This window comes from Leucopleurus acutus (genome assembly GCF_964270905.1).
Source record: "Leucopleurus acutus genome assembly, chromosome: 9".
Taxonomy (NCBI): domain Eukaryota; kingdom Metazoa; phylum Chordata; class Mammalia; order Artiodactyla; family Delphinidae; genus Leucopleurus; species Leucopleurus acutus.
The window spans coordinates 45041001-45049146 of record NC_139144.1 but is presented as its reverse complement, the minus strand read 5'-3'; positions in this window follow the sequence as shown (position 1 = coordinate 45049146).

Genomic DNA, 8146 nt, shown 5'->3' with positions numbered 1-8146 from the left:
AAATAACTAATAAATTAATTTTTAAAAAGAAACAGTCTGAAGTTTGCTTCTAAATCAATTCAAGTTACCTCATTTTCAAGCCAGATTTAAAAAAACAAAAAAAAGCTTCTGGGCTTGAATGGACAGTTAATTGTTTTTTCTTCTTCTACTAATCTTAGCAAACTTTTCAACATTCTTAGAGAAAATTTAAGTAAAGACATCTTGTTCAATCATCTATTGAGATTTTTAAATGTACACTGGAAAAAGCCCTATAAAATTTCCATTTGAAAAAGCAGTATTAATCTGAAACGTTTTTACTTTATTTGTATTTTCTTTACTAGTCATACAGCTCTCCAGAATTTAGTTAAATTAGTATGAAAATATTATGGGAGGCAGCAGGAGTATTATAGCATAAGTCTTATAACATAAGAATATGAGTCTTATAGTCAGAAAGAAAAGGATTCATTCCAGCTTCACCATTTATTAGCAGTATAATCACAGGCAGGTTATTTAACCTTTCTAAGTGTCTGTTTCTTTATTATAAAACTGGTATGATAATGATAGTGTCTACCTTATGGGCTAATTGTAAAGATAAAAAAATACATAAAACACTTAGCACAAGGTCAGCACATGGTGAGGAACATATAAATATTAGCTTTTATTTTTTGTAAGTGTAATTTAAATGTAAAATCCATATGTCAAATATAAATATGCAATAAACCTAATTGAAGGAAAATATATAACTTATATTTTTTTCCTTCTAAGTTTCATTCTGGTAAATTTTATACATGGAGTCTCATTTTCTGTAACTCACATTAGCATATCCTTGAAAAATATCAAAGTGTGATATAAAGGTAAAGATGTAGCTTTGACTTTGCATTGTTAATATTTATGGGAAGCTCAAATTGTATGTAGAAATTATATTATTTCAGCTCGAAACTGATTTGTAAGATATGACATTTCATTTTCATTTGCACACATTTTGTCTCTAACTGATTAAATAACTTCCCAAATCAGCTTGAATTTGTCATATATGTTTATAGCTAAAGATAACAAACAAATTGTTTGGGGGCTAATTTACATAGTAAGTATAGTGGAATTTTTGTTCTATATGAAGTATCAGATATAAACATTATTTTAATAAAATGCTAAAGAAGTTAACAATGTAACTTAATTATATGATATGTGTATATTTGTATTCAAATCTCGTTAAAATGTTAAAAACAAAAAGTGTTACATGGGTTGCTCTTTTCTCTTTTTCAGTTGACATGGTTAACAAGTCTCATATTAAATCTGGTTTTGTAAAACTAGAACCAGTTGCTCCTAATTCATTTAACTCTAAAGTTGGACGAAGCAAAATATCTCCAATTCTCAGACCTGGTCTTGAGTTTCAAGTCTTCTGGCTTATGCCAAACTCAGCTAATGGCAGGAAAGCTTACACTGATTGATGATATGATGATGGTAGGTAGATACCTCAGCAGCTACAGCCCACAGGTTCAATGCAATGTTATTTCAACTGTGCCTTAATTATCTACGAAAGGTTAGCCCTTTCTTGGAGGAGCAGTTAAGCTTGTGGTAAAGATTCGATCAACCTACTTTATATATTCAGATTTTCAAAAAAAGTTTCCATGAACTGCCAAACCAATGGCTTTTGCACAGTCAGGATAGGATAAGTTGTCCAGCAATAAGAAAAATACTCTCATATAGTCTACTGCAGATCAGCTGATGGGCCAGGGGTGGGGGTAAGGGTGTCAGCTGGGGTTGTCATCACACAGGGGCACAGGTTTTTACAGCTTCTACCTAGAAGTGACTTGGGTCACTTCTGTTCACATTTCATTATTCAGTGCAAGTCACCTCCAGGTACAGGAAAGTGCAATCCTAACTGTATCTGGAAACACTTAATGACTAGAACTAATCACTCTCTTACCTATTACAATTAATTCAATTTACATGGAAAATTAATTCAATTTACATGGCTATATTGTTTGGACATCTCCCACTTCATCAGTACCTCATCACCCAGGGCTAATTCTGTCTAACAGAAGGATTTTTCTCTATCATCCTATGTACTTCCTTTTTACAGCTGTCACTCTCTTGTAGAGGAAGATTTATAGGATAGAAGCAAACCCTTCCTTAGTCTATAATAGCTATGCTCTTCTACATGGATCTCAGCCTACTTTTACGATTCCAATATAATCTCCAAAACATATTAGCTACTTAGCCAAAACAATTCTGGAAAGGAAGAAAAAGTAGAAAGACTCACACTCTCCAATTTCCAAATGTAATACAAAGCAATGGAAATCAAGACAGTGTGGTACCAGGAAAAAATAGACTTATAGATCAATGGAATAGAATTGAGAATTAAACATATACATCTATGGGTCAACTGATTTTTGACAAGGGTGCCAACACGATTCAATGGGAAAGGAATAATCTTTTCAACAAATGGTGCTGGTTGGTAACAACTGGATGGTTACATACAAAAAACTGAAGTTGTTTTCTTTGTATTTTAAGTCTAACATTTCCTGTGCTGCATTGACTTCTTTGAGCCTCACAGGACCCCAAAGTCCTAAGCATGAGATTCCTTGCTCTTGTGAGATACGCCCCCCACCCAGCAGGAAAGGCTTCCCATCTGACTAGTTCCTCTATCAGCTGCACCAGCTGCAACCCACTCAGTCCTCAGTCTAATGGGTTTTATCTCTCTGCCAGACCTTGAAATTCAAACAAGCCAATCACAAACAAGCCAATGACCTCCCATGGGAACCAGGGATCACCTCATCCTCTGGATGCTATGAAGTCTGACTTCCACAGCCTCTACTTATTCCTACTATTCTAAAGCACAACCCCCATGTGACCCTGTATGATATGCTGTGTCCCTCCCTGGGGCTGCAAGTATGATTGATCAATAAACATCTATTTGATTTCATCTGTCTAGTGCTGAATATCATGTGTTCAGCCAACTCATACTATCTATGATAGGTGATACCTCCCTCACCAACTGGGTAAATAGGAGGTGATCAAAACCTCCTTACCTAATGACAGATACCAAACTTAATTCAAAATGGATCAAAAACCTAAATGTAAAAGCTAAAACTAAAAAACTCGTAGAAAACATAGGATTTGGCAAAGAATTCTTAGATATGACACTAAATCATGAGCAACAAAAGAAAAAATAGATAAATTTGACTTCATTAAAATTAAAAACGTCTGTGCTTCAAAAGACACCGTCAAAAAAGTAAGAAGAACATACACAATGAGAGAAAATACTTGTAAATCATATATCTGATAAGGAACTTACATCTAGGTTATATAAAGAATTCTTACAACTCATTTTAAAAAAGACAAATAACACAATTTTTAAAATGGGCAAAGAATTTTTTTAACATCTTTATTGGAGTATAATTGCTTTACAATGTTGTGTTAGTTTCTGCTGCATAACAAAGTGAATCAGCTATACGTAAACATATATACCCATATCCCCTCCCTCTTGCGCCTCCCTCCCAACCTCCCTATCCACCCCCATCCCACCCCTCTAGGTGGTCACAAAGTACTGAGCTGATTTCCCACTAGCAGCTTCCCACTAGCAGCTTCCCACTAGCAATCTATTTGACATTTACTAGTGTATATATGTCAATGCTACTCTACAAATAACTCAATTTCGTTTCTTTTTATGGCCAAGTAATATTCCATTGTATATATGTGCAACTTCTTCTTTATCCATTTATCTGTCCATGGACACTTAGGTTGCTTCCATGTCCTGGCTATTTTAAACAGTGCTGCAATGAACATTGTGGTACATGTCTCTCTCTCCCTTTTTTTTTTTAACATCTTTATTGGACTATAATTGCTTTACAATGTTGTGTTAGTTTCTGCTTTATAACAAAGTGAATCAGCTATACGTAAACAAATATCCGCATATCCCTTCCCTCTTGCGTCTCCCTCCACCCTCTCTATCCCACCCCTCTAGGTAGTAACAAAGCACCGAGCTGATCTCCCTGTGCTATGCGGCTGCTTCCCACTAGCTATCTATTTCACATTTGGTAGTGTATATATGCCCATGCCACTCTCTCACTTCGTTCCAGCTTACCCTTCCCCCTCCCCATGTCCTCAAGTCCATTCTCTACATCTGCGTCTTTATTCTCATCCTGCCCCTAGGTTCTTCAGAACCATTTTTTTTTTAATTCCATATATATGTGTTAGCATACGGTATTTTTCTCTTTCTGACTTATTTCTCTCTCTATGACAGATTCTAGGTCCATCCACTTCACTACAAATAATTCAGTTTCATTTCTTTTTATGGCTGAGTAATATTCTATTGTATATATGTGCCACATCTTCTTTATCTATTCATCTGTCGATGGATAATTAGGTTGTTTCCATCTCTGGGTATTGTAAATAGTGCTGCAATGAACATTGTGTAAATAACTATTTGAATTATGGTTTTCTCAGGGTATATGCCCAGTAGTGGGATTGCTGGGTCATATGGTAGTTCTATTTTTAGTTTTTTAAGGAACCCCCATACTGTTCTCCATAGTGGCTATATCAATTTACATTCCCACCAACAGTGCAAGAGGGTTCCCTTTCCTCCACACTCTCTCCAGCATTTATTGTTTGTAGATTTTTTGATGATGGTCATTCTGACTGGTGTGAGGTGATACCTCATTGTAGTTTTGATTTGCATTTCTCTAATGATTAGTGACATTGAGCATTCTTTCATGTGTTTGTTGGCAATCTGTATATCTTCTTTGGAGAAATGTCTGTTTAGGTATTCTGCCCATTTTTGGATTGGGTTGTTTGTTTTTTTGATATTGAGCTGCATGAGCTGCTTGTATATTTTGGAGATTAAACCTTTGTCAGTTGCTTTGTTTGTAAATGTTTTCTCCCATTATGAGGGTTGTCTTTTAGTCTTTTTTACAGTTTCCTTTGCTGTGCAAAAGCTTTTAAGTTTCATTAGGTCCCATTTGTCTGTTTTTATTTCCATTTCTCTAGGAGGTGGGTCAAAAAGGATCTTGCTGTGATTTATGTCATAGAGTGTTCTGCCTATGTTTTCCTCTAAGAGTTTGATAGTGTCTGGCCTTACATTTAGGTCTTTAATCCATTTTGAGTTTATTTTTGTGTATGGTGTTAGGAAGTGTTCTAATTTCATTCTTTTACATGTAGCTGTCCTGTTTTCCCAGCTCCACTTATTGAAAAGACTGTCTTTTCTCCACTGTATATTCTTGCCTCCTTTGTCAAAGATAAGGTGACCATATGTGCATGGGTTTATCTCTGGGCTTTCTATCCTGTTCCATTGATCTATATTTCTGTTTCTGTGCTAGTACCATACTGTTTTGATTACTGTAGCTTTGTAGTATAGTAGTATAGTCTGAAGTCAGGGAGCCTGATTCCTCCAGCTCCATTTTTCTTTCTCAAGATTGCTTTGGCTATTCAGGGTCTTTGTTTTTCCATACAAATTGTAATTTTTTTTTGTTCTAATTCTGTTAAAAATGTCATTGGTAGCTTCATAGGGATTGTACTGCATATGTAGATTGCTTTGGGTAGTAGAGTCATTTTCACAATGTTGATTCTTCCAATCCAAGAACATGGTATATCTCTCCATCTGTTTGTATAGTCTTTAATTTCTTTCATCAGTGTCATAGTTTTCTGCACACAGGTCTTTTGTCCCCTTAGGAAGGTTTATTCCTAGGTATTTTATTCCTTTTATTGAAATGATAAATGGGATTGTTTCCTTAATTTCTCTTTCAGATTTTTTGTCGTTAGTGTATAGGAATGCAAGAGATTTCTGTGCATTAATTTTGTATCCTGCTACTTTACCAAATGCATTGAATAGCTCTAGTAGTTTTCTGGTAGCATCTTCAGGATTCTCTATGTATAGTATCATGTCATCTGCAAACAGTGACAGTTTTACTTCTTCTTTTCTGATTTGGATTCCTTTTATTTCTTTTTCTTCTCTGATTGCTGTCACTAAAACTTCCAAAACTATGTTGAATAATAGCAGTGAGAGTAGGCAACCTTGTCTTGCTCCTGATCTTAGAGGAAATGGTTTCATTTTTTCACCATTGAGAATGATGTTGGCTGTGGGTTTGTCATACTGGCCTTTATTATGTTGAGGTAGGTTCACTCTATGCCTACTTTCTGGAGAGTGGGCAAAGAATTTTTTAAATGGGCCTTTCTCTAAGGAAGATATACAAGTAGCCAGTAAGCACATGAAAAGACTCTAAATATCATTAGTCAACAGGGAGGAGCAAATCAAAACCACAATGAGATCCCACTTCACACCCACTATGATGGCTAGAATTAATGGGTCAGATAATAACAGGAGCTGATGATGATGTAGAGAAATCAGAGCACTCATACACTTTTGATGAGAGTATAAAATGATGTAGCCACTTTGGAAAACATTCTGGTAGGCCCTCAAACAATTAAACATAGAGTTACCACATGACCCAGCAATTCCACTTCTAGATATACACTCAAGAGACATGAAAATATATGCCTATGCAAAAACTTGTATAAGAATATTTATAGCAGCATTATTCATAATAGCCAAAATATGGGGGGGGGAACCCAAATATCAATCAGTGGACAAATGGAGAAACAAAGTATGGTATATTCATACAATGAAATATTACTTGGTCATAAAAAGAAATGAAGTACTGATATATACTACAGTTTAAATGAATCTTAAAAAACATTATGTTAAGTGAAAGGAGTCAGTCACAAAAGTCTCCATATCAAATGATTCCATTCATACAAAAGACCAGAATAGGCAATCTATAGACGCAGAAGATAGATCAGTGGTTGCTTAGAGCTAGGAAAGTTATGTGGGAGTAGGATGGTAATAGCTAAAGCTTACAGAGTTTCTTTATGAGGTGAAGAAAATGTTCTAAACTTGAATGTGGTGATAGTTGCACATATCTGTGAGCATATGAAAAATCATGAAATTGTACACTTTTACAGGGGTGAATTATATGGTATGTGAATCATATCTCAATAAAGCTGTTTAAAAATACTAGAAGAGTATTATAGTGTATTCAAAAAGATTGACACAAATTCACAGATGACTTATCTATAATAGGTTGTTAAGAAAAGTAAACAAATTTGGTTTTATTCCTTGTTCGAATAGAATTATGTTTTCCTATAAAATATTTCTTGGTGCTAGTATTCGAAAAGGATAGAGTTGGATAATCCACTGCTCTAAATAAATATGGCATGTTGTGTTTTTATATGATAGACAAAACAGGGAAAAAAAAGAAAATGGATAGGGTTTTCAGAATTTAAGCTCTGCGTAAAAGATCCTGCTCTTTTTCCTTATTACAACTTCTCCTAGTTCCTTGAAACCATCATCTCTCTTCTCATTTGAGTCGCCTCTTTACAAAACTTAAACAGAGTTCCTTGGGGAGGCACGGTGGGGCCTGGATCAACTACAGCACCACTTGGTAACCTCTGGCAGATAGCAACCTCCTCTGGGGCTCCTCAGGGAGCAACCCAAGTGCTGCCCACAAAAAATGATGAGTAACCCTTTGTGCCTCCCGTTGTGTCATACAGTGATGAGCGTGGACAAGGATGTGTTTTTTCTGTCGCTTGGACATCCTCAAAATCTGCTTCAGCACTCAGTCACTGCCCATTCCCCACAAGTGAACCAGGAAGCTGTTGAAGGAGTTTGTGTTCCAGGCAACCAAGTAATACAGTCCATGCTCCAGAATGTTGGGGTGAGGAGGTCAGGCAGAACACAGGGCAGGCACAGCTGCAGACTACATCTCCAAATAAACAAGTCATGGTTAATTTGTCCTTTCAGCAGCCACCAAGCTAGCTACATGATGATTCTTCTAACAATGCATATGCATTTAAATGCTGGTCTGGAAAAGCTTAATTGGATTTGAAGTCTCTTTCCACTATCTTAGAAAAAGTCCAACATTACATTTGTCAATGAAAAAAAAAAGCAAAACTTTTTTTTAAGTCATTTTTGGAACTGATTTCAATTCCTATAAAATTTTGTCCTAAAATTTTGTTTTAATTTTTTATTATATACTTACTCCATCAATAATGACTATCAGGAATTTAAATGGATGATCACTTAAAAGTCTTGATCAGTAATTGCTCATGGCTATTCTAGGGGGAAAATCCTGCTATTAAAAATGATATGCTCTGTAGACTTTTGAGTCTG